This window comes from Zonotrichia albicollis, chromosome Z, assembly GCF_047830755.1.
Source record: "Zonotrichia albicollis isolate bZonAlb1 chromosome Z, bZonAlb1.hap1, whole genome shotgun sequence".
Lineage (NCBI taxonomy): Eukaryota > Metazoa > Chordata > Aves > Passeriformes > Passerellidae > Zonotrichia > Zonotrichia albicollis.
Window position 1 is genome coordinate 80,987,885 of NC_133860.1, and position 15,154 is coordinate 81,003,038.

Genomic DNA, 15,154 nt, shown 5'->3' on the forward strand with positions numbered 1-15,154 from the left:
TCAATCTTTCAGACATGTAAACCCCATCCCTATTAGAAGTCCCATAGCCACGTATTTTTTCTGGGTGATGATATGCCAAAAAACTCCAGGAGCACCTACCCAGGAACTGTGCATGCCTTTTTTGCTGGATTTGACAGAATAGGGAGATGTTACACATATTTAATATATTACTTAAACACATAATATTTATTAAGCAGCTTTAAGTACTTCAAGGTGTATTTTCTGAAGCTGGGAACTGGGTGAAATGTCCCCTAAACACAAGGTTAAATACCTTAGAAACGAAACAAGGTCCTATCAAGAGAGGTTATTGATAGAGTAATAAAAATGGGAATGAAGGCAAAGATGATCTCATTCATGATCTCAAGTCACCTAGCTGATGTTTTGCCCCAGTTAAAGTTAAGCCATTCCTGACAGATGTTTGTCTAGCTCTTATTTTTCTCATCCCAGCATTTTTTAATTCTCTGGCTGAACTTATTCTTTTATGATTCAGGAGCTATCAAGTCTCCATAAAAGATTAAAAGTTCCCTTTGAAAAAGAGACTGTAGGGTGTAAGACAAATTATGTACAGCAGACAAGGGAGAATTTCAGAAGGGGAAATGTGTGACCTAGAAACTGCTGTCGTTACATTACCAGGTCTTCTTTATAATGAATTCTGGATTAGATAGTTACACATTGCAGCATACTCTGAGATTTAAAAAACCCTTGATAAAATAAAAATAAATGTAAAAAAAATAAATCTCAATTATACCTCAAATGGTGTTAATAACATGTCTCATGTTCTTTGCAAATCCCACAGGAAAAAATAGTTAATGCTTATTAAATTAAATCATTGGCTGAAAGATATCATACAAGTGAATGCTATTAATACTAGGAAAAAAGTCACACATGGGAGTTTTCCAAATAATATTCTCATAACTGCTTTAATGAGCAGGGGATTTTTCTCTTTCTTTGCATGTGTCCAGCTTTGGCTTCTGTACAGATGCTATCTCTCTCCCAAATTTATTAAAATCTCTTCTTGATGCTGGCTACAGGCTGGGAAACATTAGACTTGCAGCATGCACTGTAAAGCAACAAAAAAACCATGCAGATTTGCTGGAATTCTGTATTTTGGCACCGTATATCTCTTGCCTGTGATGCACTAAGGCTCAGTCCGAGTGCTGAGAACCTTGCAAGAGTCGAAGGGATGCTGCAGAGGGCACCATTTACCAAGAAAATTAAAATAGGCACAGAGTTGGGGGTAAAGGAATGAACCACACTTATAAAAACACACAGAGTGCCTTGATCCTTCCAGGTTTTACCCATTTTAATCAGGTAAGAAGCAAGGATCCCATTCACGTTTTTCCCTCCCCAGGTTCATTGATCTGGGAATCTCTTTATCCTGAGTTTCCTCAGGATAATGTGCACATACTCAATTTTTTTTTCCAGAAAGGAAACAATATTTACAAAGAGAATAATATCTGATGCAGGGTTGTATCTGAGACAGACAGTTTTTTATATTTTGAGGGTTTTTTTTTTTCTCCTAGTCTGAAATAAATTGCTGGAAAATGAAAGAAGGTAAAAATATATTGTCAGCAAGACTAACATTATACTGTGGCTTTCCACAAAATCAAGACAAAACAAAAAAAAAAAAAGATCCAGACAAACCTGAAAAAATCTGCCCAAAAACCCCCACCATGGCACCAATAAAATAAACAAACGAGATAAGTTGGTCAAGTTCACTGTCTTAGTGTTCTCAGAGAGGATGAGCACACAGTGCATTTTTTTGTATTAATTTAAACCCAACCATCCTGCTGGTGACACTCTGCATGTTGCGAACGCCCCGATGGATTTTACACAATAAAACAATTCAAAATTTTCGTGGGGGATTAGAAGGGAGGTGGGGAGACACCAGGTGAGAGGATTGAGAAGGTGTTGTGAGACACAGAACTCTCAATACCAGCCTCTCACAGTATTCCAGTCACAGCCTGGCTGCATATTTTATCACAGTAGGTAGCTTTAAAAATTATTTATGAGACTTGCAGAACAGTTAGTGTACCAAAGAAAGGACAAATCCCTTCTGCTCAGTGTACATTTGTGTTGGGTTCTCACTGGTCTGCAGCGAGGTGAGGATGATGCTCCTCTTCTTTCCAGGAAAAGCTGTGCGGGGGTGATCCCAACAGGCTTTTGGTGGTTCATCTCCTGCACAGGGCTGGGGAGTGATTTTCCCTCACAGTTAAACCACAGCAATGTACCTGCCCCATTCCATCCGCAGGAGCTCTTTCCAGCAGCCTTACCCTGGGTTATTGCCTGGCTGAATTAAAAATGCCAGAAAGATGCAATCAGATAAATTTTATGAGTGTTGTTTTAAAAGGAACCATTATCTCCAGTTTAGGCTGCACTGGTCAGATCCTCATCTGTAGCTGATAAACTCAATGAATTAGATTTGATTGTAGCCTGCAGACCCTCTGTCTTGGGATGTTTCCATTACACTGACCAGGAAAATCTGCCTGTTGGTCCAGCCACAGGACGACAACTCCACAATGGATTTCCAAGTCATATAACCTGTTGTGTTCTCTTGACAAGAGTAATTATTCTGCATTTGAGCCAACATGAAATCATATCATCATGTTGCTGGAGCACAATATAAGCTCCCCAATGCCCCACAAAAATTCACTACTTCTTTTTCATCCCAACTCCACCAAACACAGGGATCTACCACACAGGTTCTTCAATCTCTTGTTTGCTCTGTGTTGTATGAAATTCATAAAGCATTATATGCTCTTCTTCATATGCAGGTTTCTTTTGATTATTAAGGGCATAAAAAAATTAGGCCAAACTGTCTGGGAAGTGTGTTTATCTAAGTGAAATCATAAATTTGAAGAATGGCTGGGGGTGGAAGGGACTTTAAGTCTCCTCCAGTGCCTCCTTCTGCCATGGGCCGGGACATTTTCCACTATCCCAGGGTGCTCCAAGCCCTTTCCAGCCTGGTCTTGGACACTTCCAGGGATCCAGGGGCAGCCACAGCTTCTCTGGAAAATCACTCCTGCCTGGAATAACAATCAGCCTGTTCCAAATAAGATGATTTTCCCCTGATGGAGAAAGAGTTTGCTTTTTAAACATTGCATGAAGTAATACAAAGTTTTGATGTACTGCCTTGCTAAGAGCCAAATGTGCCTGCATATAAGAAGGTTTTCAGCAGATTCTTGTAGGATCATTTTGACTCTGACAATGGTATAAACATGGCAATGATGCAACAGCAAGGTGGCTGATTCCTAAGCAGTAGAATAAAAGACTGTAAACATGGAAAATTGGTAAGTAAGCCTGTGCACCTATGAATTTTTCCACATGTACTTGGGAGGAAGGACTGCTTTGCAGCTTATTTCAGGATGAAACATTTGGTGTAGTTTATTTTAGTTGCCTTGTTGAGTGAAAGACCTTGTGAGAATGGCAGAGAGATGCTTGTGAGATTTCCCTATGCAGCAATGCAACACTAGCTTTAGTAGGAGTGGTAATGTCTCTTTTTAAATTCCGCTTTAAACTCTGACTTTCTGCAACAACAGACTGACTCTCTGATCACTGTGAGTGCTCAGTAAAGAGGACAGGAAGGTGCATCCTCTGCAAGCACAGTCTGAGCTGACAGTCAATGGCATCTGCAGAACCTCCTTCTGATACAGGCAGCTGAAATAAAGTTGTCAGGGATTTGCGACTGAAACTGTGAATATATTGTTTCTGCATGGGGAAATCAACATGGCTTTAGACTGCAGAGGTAAGGGAATAGAGGGAATCCCCCAGAACAGCCCAGTCACTGTGCTAAGTCGGGATGTAGGATTTGCTTGGCAGCTGTTCACAACTAAGGCAGCAGGTCTGCAACTGGTGGCCAATTAATCCTAGCTCCATCCAGCCACAAAGGAACTTGGCAGGGGGAATTGTTGCAGAATTTGAACAGGTTTATTTCTTGGACCCCAGCTGGATTGGTATCACCTTTGTTTTGTTCTGGAAATCTGTGTGAATCAGTGGTTATGATGATTCTAATCTTTATGGACTTCCACTGAAGCAGCAACATCAGTAATCAAACATTGATAAAGTTGTATTTCCTTTCGTTTTGTGAAGGTGAGAGAAGAACAGAGCAGCACTGAGAACCCCAGAGGTCCTGGCTTTGTGAGGGCAGAAATCCAGGCCACTTTTCAAGTCTCATTCCAGAAGGGCTGGATCTACTCCCAGCGCTGACTGCAGGCTACTGACTGCCTGGAGGAGAACTTCTGTGGGTAAATTTTATACTCAGTGCTAACAGATCGGCTTTGACAGTGATATATCTGACACATTCTGACATCTAAATTACAGACTTCAAGGCCTTTGCCAGCCTTTCTCCTTTTACTCTCAAAAAGCACATTTTCCTAATAGCTGTCCCAGGGCTGACACACTCCCCTGGCTGCTGCTGAGCTCGGGGCGCATCCCCTCATTCTCCCATCCAACACCATGATGAGCAACACTGACGGCTCAAGGGTCGATGCCTTTTGGGGCTACCTAAAAACAGAGGCCAGACAAAATTAAGGGAATAAAAAGCGGCTATAATTTTATTGAAGGACCTTGAGGTACATTTTTGGGCAGACAAAGCCCCCTCAGGGGCTACACCCAAAAAATGGATGGCAAATCACAGGTTTTTCCACTTTTATAAGTTTGGTTCATTTGCATTTTGGGCTTTGATCTAACAATTCCAGCCTCCGCTAATGAAGTCATTTACCCCAAGTTTGTCCACCCAACTCATTTTTGTTTGCATTTCTGGGCCCTGGGGCAGTGAGGTGCCCTTGGTTGCCGGGCCTGGAGAGGAATTGTTGTGCCTGCCCAAAATGTGACAGCAGCAGCTGACACTGAATGTGGAGTTTGGAGTTATACACTGAAGAACTGCAGAATCACAAATATATGAAAAATATAAAAGCTAAAATCCCAAGGCATCAGGGTGAGCAGAGCACGTTCTTTTTATTGTGTTGGGCTCCCCATGCAGTGTGTGCTACTGCTACAAGATTTAAGCAGGCTCCTTGCTATCACCAAGCCCTTTCTTTATGGAAGCCCAAAACTAATGGCAAGTCTATAAACCAAGTTTAAAATACAAAAAATTAAGTGTTTTCACTGAACTGCACATGGCATGGCGGTGTCTTAAAAAAGGCACAAAAGAAAATTTTATTAGTTAATATAGCTCAGGAGGGAGCCCAGGATGAGATTAGATTCTCTGAAAGACCAATAATAACCTTTAAAACAGATACTAAGATATTTTTCCTATGTTTTTATTAAAGTAAACCTACTATGTTAGCAGGCACGAGAGAGATGACACAAAAGCTACCCATAAATAATTTCATACAACCATTTGTCTTAGGTCCCTTAGGTCTTCTGCTGCAGTCAGGTTGGCTATAACAAAACCACAAAACATCATTCTTTTGTTGCCTGTGTAAGAGCAGCTTCATCACATTCACAAGTTCCTCAATTGATTGTGCCTTTGGAGCTAAGAGAAGTCATTTTGCTAATTTCAGTGAGTAATGAAGCATGATCTTACAGAGGAATCAGTGTGATTCTTGGTGATTTGCATCAAGAGATGTTTTTCATGAACACTTTTTGAGCAAGTTGAGTCTATGAGACAATTTTCCTTTATGGAATCTCCCAAGTCGAACGATCATCTTCAGCATCTCTGCTTCCACAGCTCAAAAAAGATCTAAATTAATGTCATTTTAGCTCAGTCTTTCCCAGACAGCTCTTTGAGTGGTGAACTGTGCTGCCTTGGCCATTCAGAATGGCAAATGGATTGGCAAATGCAGATCTTGGCACACTGTGCCACTCCCTCCCACCCATGCCTGGACCAGATATATCCAGGCTGCAACCTGTGAAATAGAGCTGCAACTTCTCTGTGCACATCCTTGAAGTGGTTCCAATCACTCAATTTCCAGTCTTATTGCTCCCCACTTTAAATTCCTGCTCCTTGGCATGTTTTAACCTCATTAAAGGCTAAAAATAATAAAGGGAAGGATGCCACATAAAACTAATGATTTTTGCCCCCTAAATAATCAGTGGTAATGTGATAAGAGCTTATGAAAGGGAAATGTTTATGGATTATGTGGCTGTATTGATGTACTACCCTCATATGCAATTAGGTAAGTGCTTTACTTCACATGCCTGAATACTGCCAGAAGAGACAGCATCAGATGTTATCACTGCAGCAGCAGAGGCAGAAATTGTCTTGAAAGCCTCGTGCTGAAAACAATTTATAACTGGAGATTGGTTAATCCTTTACCTGTATACTAAGAATCATAGAATAAACCTTACCTGTTCTTATTTCTACCTGTTCTTATGTTCTACACTTCAGGACGTCCAAGGGTGTCTCATAAAGCACAGATAAAATGGTATGTACTCCTGCCATCCCCATCTACATTTCCAGGGGACTCACAATTCTCACAGATTTGTGTTGTTGCTGTAATTTCTCCCAAAAGCCTTGTGGGGACTGAACCCTTCACCACCTCCTCAGTCTCCATGTCTCTTCCACTTCCAAGTTTCTAAAATTCAGGAGAACTAAATATTAGGCTGAATTTTAGGGCTTCAGGCAGGCACTTGGTGGAGATTTTTGTTGGTTGGGATTTCTCAAGCTACAGTGAAAGGTTTCCTGCTTGTGCTTTTAACTTTGAGAGGCTGCATACCAGGAAATACAGAATTTTATTAAGGGGGGAATAAACTTAATGAAAAATCCAATGCTACATACATGGATACAATGGTAAATACAGACAAACACTAGAGCTGAGATAAAGAAAAAGATTCACCCCTAAAAAAGGAGTCAGCTGAAGATTTCCTTGTGAAGTTGTCTGGTAAGATGCTACTCATTTTTAGAAATAGAAAAATTGGTGCAATCATTGGGTTTCTAAATTTTTTTTAACTCTTCTCACTCATTAATCTCTTTCCAGAGAGATCCTTAAGGGAAGCAGTGCTGTTTCAAATTAAAATTAAAATTTTGAGTGACAAAACCCCAGGGATTTATACTGGAAACAGGTAGATCTTTGCTGCAGTGCTTTGTCATCAGCATCAGCTTTTCCACGTACAATATATGGAATATCCCCACATAGGATTTTCAAATCCTTTCAGCTCCTTTAACTTTGTGCCATCTGCAGAGTTTTGAGTTAACATTGTTCCCACAGAATGGCTAGAAGTGAATCACCAAAAACCCCTAAAATCCATAGAAACTGATCCCAAATTCCTGCAAGTTTTTAGTAAGTTTCAGTGTGGTAAACTTGCTCACTGTGTCTGTGGAAAACAAATTTCCCAGCTAATATTTTTAACCTCCACATGTGTCTCAGATACCTGTTATATAAATATTACTTTGTAGACAGCATTTGCTGCTAAGCAAAAAACATTAAGCTGTTTCAGCCAGTGAAAAGGAGCAAGTCTTAATTTACAGGGAAATACCCAAAGGAAGTTAGGAGCTGGTCAAGCTTGTAGTTACAACCTTCCTTATTTTGACATCCAGGCACCGTTTCCTGATGTGGGTTTTGAAGCCCTGTTTTAGTACATTACCACCATGAAAAACCTGTTTTAAATTAACTTCTAGGCTGGAGTCTTCTGAGTGGAAATAGAAAATGAACAAAAGAAATGTTGTTAGCTGTTTTGGTTTTGATTTTGTTTAGCGTTCTTTTTTCTTTTTTTGCCAGGTGCTTCCAAAATAATATGCTTCCCTACAGGCTAGAAATAAAAAGCATCTTATTAAATCACATCATAAATGACCCATGTAGCACAGTTTATTTTACATTACCTAGGTAAGGAGGCACTGAGCCAAATAAATCAAAGTGAACAAGGCAATAATTGTTCCTCCTTTTATATCACCTAAAATATGGTAGTAATGAACAAATGTGATTAAAAGAGAATACTGCATTAGTAATAGGCTTTTCATTTATTGTTTTTTAGAGAAATCATGTTCACTGTGGATATGGAAGCCCTTTCCCCTGTATTATCAAGCTGACATTTTGTATATTTGAAAAGGATAATGTTGTACTTCTAAAATAAGAACAAGCACATAATGTAGGTGGCTTTCTTTAGAGAGATTTTATGAGCTGGGTTTGTTTTGGATTTTTTCCCATGAAAAATGATACATTCAGGAAGAGGTCAAGACATCTCTTCAGTGCTTGTATTAAAAATTCTATGATTTTCTGGAGACTAAAGGCCACTGTAGAGTCTTTCTTTCATGTGCCAGCTAGTTTTATTGAAATTAATGGAATTACTAAATGGAGGTTACGTGGGGAATCAGTTTCTTAACTGACCTGTGTACTTTGCCCATTACTTTTCAGAAGGATTAAGATTTCACAGAGTAGTAAATTAGATTTAATCATTACAGCTTAAGTAAATGAAATAGCAATAAGGCCAAGTGTAGAAAAATGGACTTAATTATGATAAAAAATACAAACCAAAGAGGAATATATCTTTATGACCAAGATCAGCTGAACACTTGGCAGGTCTGAAACACAATTAGGTTTTTAAAGGTGCATCTGAAAGGCTGTTTAAGGCAGTATTCCAGCCTCGTCCTTGCTGGCCCAGACCAAGGGCTCTCTCAGTGTGTAGCCATGATATTTTCTGAAAAATCCTTCCCTTAGGATTTTTTCTCCTGAGAAGCTGAGAGACCTCAGGAACAAAATGCAAACAATGGTTATCTGCTGCTGTGGAATGCAACAGGTGCATCTGGGATTGGTCTCATGTGGTTGTTTCTAATTAATGGCCAATCACAGTCAGCTGGCTCGGACTCTCTGTCCAAGCCACAAACCTTTGTTATCGTTCTTTCTTTTTCTATTCTTAGCTAGCCTTCTGATGAAACCTTTTCTTCTATACTTTCAGTATAGTTTTAATGTAATATATACAATAAAATAATAAATCAGCCTTCTCAAACATGGAGTCAGATCCTCATCTCTTCCCTCATCCTGGGACCCCTGTGAACATCAGTGCTGTCTATGAGATCAACCAGCAGCAGACACAAGAACACAAGAAACAGGAAACAACAGAATTTTGGAGAGGTACTAAATACAGCATTAATATAGGTCCTTTTTTGGGACACCTCCCCCTTTCTGCTTCACAGTCCACAGAATTCACATTTTCTGTGGACTCTTCTGTTGGACTCACACTGATGTGCCTGGGCTCTGATCCTTTCCTCACTCCTTCACACATTTTGCAGCAATGTGTTCCACAGTGGGATTATGCAATCTGCATAATAATCTGCAAGGTGATTATTTCCCTTTGTTTATTTTGGGTGCCCCTAACCCATCATGGGAAACACTGTTTGATTCCTGCTTAGCAGGAGGTTGCTGGCAGGACCAGAGCTGAGATTTTTGGTTTAGCACTGAATTCAGATTCTGAGCGTTTGAGCCACCCAGATTTTGGGACAGCAGTGTGACCGTGTTCACAGGGGTCCAAGGATGAGGGAAGAGATGAGGATCTGACTCCATGTTTCAGAAGGCTGATTTATTATTTTATGATATATATATTACATTAAAACTATACTAAAAGAATAGAAGAAAGGATTTCATCAGAAGGCTAGCTAGGGATAGAAAAAGAAAGAATGATAACAAAGGTTTGTGGCTCAGAGAGTCTGAGCCAGCTGACTGTGATTGGCCATTAATTAGAAACAACCACATGAGACCAATCCCAGATGCACCTGTTGCATTCCACAGCAGCAGATAATCATTGTTTACATTTTGTTCCTAAGGCCTCTCAGCTTCTCAGGAGGAAAAATCCTAAGGAAAGGATTTTTCAGGAAATATCATGGCTACAAATGTCTATATCTCAGCCCACGGGTTTATCACTTTTGCCCTGGAATTGTCTCACTGATCCCACCAGGGCAGGGTGGAGGTGACTTTCCGGCTGGTTTTAAACCATGTCTCACATAAATCATGACAGCTGATCATGAGAATGGGTGATCCACTCCCTCACAGAGACACCATGTTATGCCTCAAGAGCGAATCTGCTTGATGTCCTTACATGACATCTATTTGGGTCAGGCCAACTCAAAATCTGAAAATAGGCTGTGGGAGAGCCTGGAAACAATCCAGTGTAAAGCCTGGTTACTGAGACAGCCAATATCCAATCTTATTTTCCCACAGGAGTCCTTTAGGATTGATCTGGATGCGCAGGCCCACTTGTCCCTGCTCAGGGGAGCAGTGATCAACCTTTGCAAAGAGGGCTGTAATCCCCATTTTCCATTACTGGCAGGCATGAAACAAACTGACACTTCATAAAGCATTTTGTAATCCTGTTGGGATGAAAAAACCCCGGTAGCATAATCCTCACTTGGCCTTGTGACTCTCTTGTGTACAAAAAATAAAGGAAAGGAAGAACAGTCCACACCTTTTCTCCTCTTTTGTTTAAGGTCTTACACAATTTAGACATACAAAGCACCTCAAATTCACCTTTCCCAAAAAGCACAAACCTTTTAAGAGCATTGTCTTCTCACCCCAAATCACCTCCATGGATTACAAATAAATTCCTGGAGCCAGTTCACAGAATTGGCTCAGGAGTCAAGTGCTTGGGAGAAGAACAGAGGGAAGAGAGCTGGGCCAGCTCCCACCAGCTGTTCAGTGATGTGATCAACACATTTGTGCATCTGTGCTAGCTCTGACCTGCCAGCCAGTCTGGGAAATACAGAAAAATTGCTTATTTGGATCTCCCACACCATGGCATCCTGCAGGATTAGACCTCTCAGCTTAAAGAGGGGCAGAACCTACTCATCAGCACCAATTAACGCTTTTTCAGGATTTTTAGGGCCAAATGACACTGAATGCACTGCACTCTTAGGTTACAACAGCCATCAAGCAGAAAATTGACTGTGCTTCAAAGGCAATGTGTTGAAGGAGTCAGGATCCCCTGTGCCACGCTGTGTCGGTATTCACCCCAAATTATCTCCCTCTCATTGACATTAGCAAATCTTTGGAGCACAGTCCAACAGGAGACTAATGGAGCTCATTGAGAATGGTTCCAAGAGATCAGTTTTCAGCTAAAAAAAAGGTCTGTGCTGTGACGGTGGTCACAAGGGCTTTGAGGTGAAGAGAGAGACGAGAGTGTTGACTCCATGTTCAGAAGGCTTGATTTATTATTTTATGATATATATTACATTATAACTATACTAAAAGGAATAGAAGGAAAAGTTCCCAGAAGCTAGCTAAGCTAAGAATAGAAAAGGAATGAATAACAAAGTTCTGTGTCCCAGCAGAAAGCAAGAACAGCTCTGCCGTGAGTGGCCAGTAAATCCAAACATCCACAGGAGACCAATCACAGATCCACCTGTTGCATTCCACAGCAGCAGATAGTGATTGTTTACATTTTGTTGCTGAAACTTCTCAGCTTCAGCAGGAAAAATCCTAATGAAAGGATTTTAATGAAAAGATGTGACACTGTGCAAAATGAGGCACCCCTGGGCTGTCCCCACAGCCCTTTTGGTGCAGCCAGCAGGGAGAACAAGCAGCACTTTGCCATGAGTTATTTGTGAAGGGATTCAGCATCCAGGAAGCCAGAGCAGAGTCAGAAAAACAATTTCCTAGCTAATTTGTTTTTACCTCCAGATGTGTCTCAGATACCTGCCATATAAATATATATATTTGCTTTACGTCCAGATGTCCAGCCCTCCTTGGCAGAGAGGCATCCCCTGTGTGCGGGGGATGGCTCCAATCTGCAGTGGAGCCATGTGTGAGTTTTGTTTGTTGCCACTGAGGATGGCAGGGGGGTGAATGCTGCCTTTGTGTGCTGTTTGTTGTCTCAAATAGGTGGATTTCAAGGCCGTCCTTCTGGCTTTATTGTGGTGGGCTGGGGCTGGGGGCTGTGAGTGTTGCTTTGGTGAAAATGGTTTCGTGTCATGGTTGGTTGCAATTGAGAGGGTGAGAGCACATCCAAAAGCAACATTAAACAGATTGTGCTAAATGTGATGTGCCATCTCAATCAAATACCTCGTTTGAAGGGTAACCAAACACGGCCACAGCTCTGCTGTCACTACATGGTCATTTACTGGGAGCCAATAAATTACACCCTGCTTGCTGGAACTGGAGTGACCTTTTCAAGGCTGAGCAGAGCACTAAGTGTATTAAACGAGCCGTGTTTCCTTATCTGGCATGACAGATGTTTGATTTTGTTGACATTTTCAGGAATGCACAAACAATTACGACTTCAATTGTTTATTCATCAGAGAATGCAAAGCTACCTGATGGTGCTTATATACTGGAGGGTATTGCTCAATAAATCTTGATGGGGTTGTTGGTGCCACCTGAGTTTATCAGCATTTAAAAAGACATAAATGGTGATTTTTTAGGTTTTTTTTCCTTCATGGAAAGGTCATTCCTTCCTGATGGGTGATGTTTTAGGCACCAGCAGTACCTCACGGAAGAGTGAGACATTTAACAAATTACTTCCAGGCATTGCAGAGAAATCCAGCATTGGCACAAAACTGCATGAAAAGGCACCTAATTTGGGTTCTCCTGAATTTTACAAGGCTCACCAAACCAAGGAGTATCCTGCTCCCCTGGGTACTCTCTGAATAGATGGGGAGTAGTTGATGGATGTCTGACGGGGAATTCTTTTCATTTACTTGGTGGCAATCCAGAATTTCTAATTTTTTGGCAAATGTTTGAGCAAGCATTTCAATTTTCTTCCATTATAATACCTATTATAGCAACAGAGCACTGTGAAAACACTGCCTTGTTGAGAAAATGAGGTAAGGGAATGATTACAGTCCTTTGGACATTTGTGTGAGACCACTTGAACTGGGCAAATAAATGAAGAATTAGACAATATTTATTCAGACATTGCAGCACTATATAAATAATAATTCTGTGCAATGACTGAAGTTTTAGGAAATAGGTTTTACAGCTAAGAAGTACAGAATACAAGGAAATGTAATGGCAAAGTTTTAGAAATACTTTTAATTTCTCCATTCTGTGCATATTCATTCCCAGGTAACAAATATTATTTTCCACTTGAACAGAAAGGAACTCCAAGCATTTACATATTTATTAATTTTTACCTGTACACCATCATACATATACATAAAAAATGGATGTAAACCAATAACTAGTAAAAGCTGCATCACATAAAGCTAAATAAAATGGTGGGACAAAAAGCTGATTTTTTCCCCACAGTTTTGCCTTTTTTACCATATCTATGTAAGTTTTTCAGTTAATTTGATATTCAAAAGAATTTCTTAATTGGATAGGCTTTGACTATATCCAACTGCTATTTTATGGCTTCCTTGTCAAAACAAATCCCACATAACCTTTTGCTAGGACTTCTCAATTTTTTAAAAAAAAGCATATCTGTATTCTAAGTAATGCAAATATATTTGCAAGATCTGTAAAGTCTCAATAAGGAAAACCTGAAGTTCTGTTGTAAATGTCTGCTCTGTGTCACATCAGCAGTGCCATCCTTCATGCCATAAAACCACACAACCCTTACAGAACCATAGCGCTTTGGCTCTTTTTGGGGTTTTGAATGCTTTCTAAACTTACAATCTTTTTATGATAAAAAGAAACTGACTGTGGGAGAAAACATGGAGAAGGTTATGAAGGAGAGGGAGGGAGCACTGAATTTTGGATAACCTGCAAAACTAACAGAGATATTATGAGGCCAGAGGGTGCATTGCCTTCTGAATTACTTCTGCATTTTACAAAAAGACGGGAAAATTTTTAAGTATGAGCAGCTGAATGGGATTGTCAAATAGGTATTTAACTAATTTAAATTACTTGAATTTAATTAATAGGTATAAGCACTGATAGAACCAGTGTTGAAGATTCACAGGGTGTTAACAGCTAGAAATTGAGAAACTGTAGTTTTACAGAGTGTCAAGTGACAAAATGCAAATTTTTGAGAAAGAGAGTGTTTGGGATGAAGGGTAAACAACAACATATATTTCTTTAGTGTATGGGCTTTTTTTTTCCTAAATTAATTTTAGTTTAAAGACTTCTACATTTTGGGAGTATGACTTCCCAAAATCTGCCACTGATCTGATGTTCACAAAATTCTGGGTTGGAATACTTTGCCTAAAAAAATTGTTCTGGAGATTGGATACTCAGAACTGCATGCCTGGGGTCATAAATGCTGCAGAAAATACAGAACCAGAATAAGGAGATCCATGGCTGATGCTTCATTTTTAAAACCCTTCCGCAATTATAGAAAGCTTAATTCAGGAGCAGGTAACGCAGCATTTAAAGTGAGGATGGGAGTCCGGATTTATGTTTCTTCAGGAAAATGAAACAATATCCTTTTTTTTTTTTTTTTGGCACACAGCTACCAAAACCTGTTTTCCCTCTCATGTGTGTGTTTGGGGTTTAAACCCCTGAACCTCTGACCCCACCTGGCACAACTCAAACTAGTGAGGAGAAATACTTGGGAGAATTTAGGTTTTTCTCCCTAATTTTATGCACCTGGCAGGTGGCCAAACACCCTTTGGTGGGCAGATTTTCTTAACTGTGATTTGTGGCAGTTGTGAGACATTTTAACCTTCACTTGGTACCTCTCACCCAGCAGCACCCTGCACTATTTCACGTTCATCGAGGCAGTTTGAACCCTTGATTCCTTTTCCTCTTTTGTCAATAGACTTACCTTGAATTGTCTTCTATTTCTGTTTGGTCACTAATTTTTCAAAGGTCATTGATTCCTCAGGGAGAACAAAGGTTTCATTTAGCAATCTCACACGAAAATTGCTAGGGGCTTTTAATAAACGACCGTTTCCAGTCCCTGATTACATACTGTGTTTTTCCTCTCCTGCAATTTCAGGAAACATCTTTTAGAGCGTGTCTCTGGCAATAATGCCATTTTCAAAACAGAACCTGTGGTTATTTCCTCTTCTGCATGACCTGATTTGAAGGGTGCTCACACGGCTGCTGGATGGTGTCTGAATTTAGCTGGAGAAAGGAGAGGTGTGCGGTCACCTTCCATCCAGGTGAGCTGCTGTATCAAATAAATACGAGAGGCCCAGGCACAGTTTTGGGTGATCCGTGGTGGCTTCCCAGGGGTGTTGCTTTAATCCACACAGTCTGAGCTGCTATTCCACTTTTCAGGGGTTGTTTATGGCACAGGAGGGGTGGTGGTGGAATTTTACTGGGAGGGAGTTGTGGGAAATGGGTCTGTAGAAAATTCTCAAAACTGGAACAGAATGTTGACATAGTTTGTATCTGTGTAG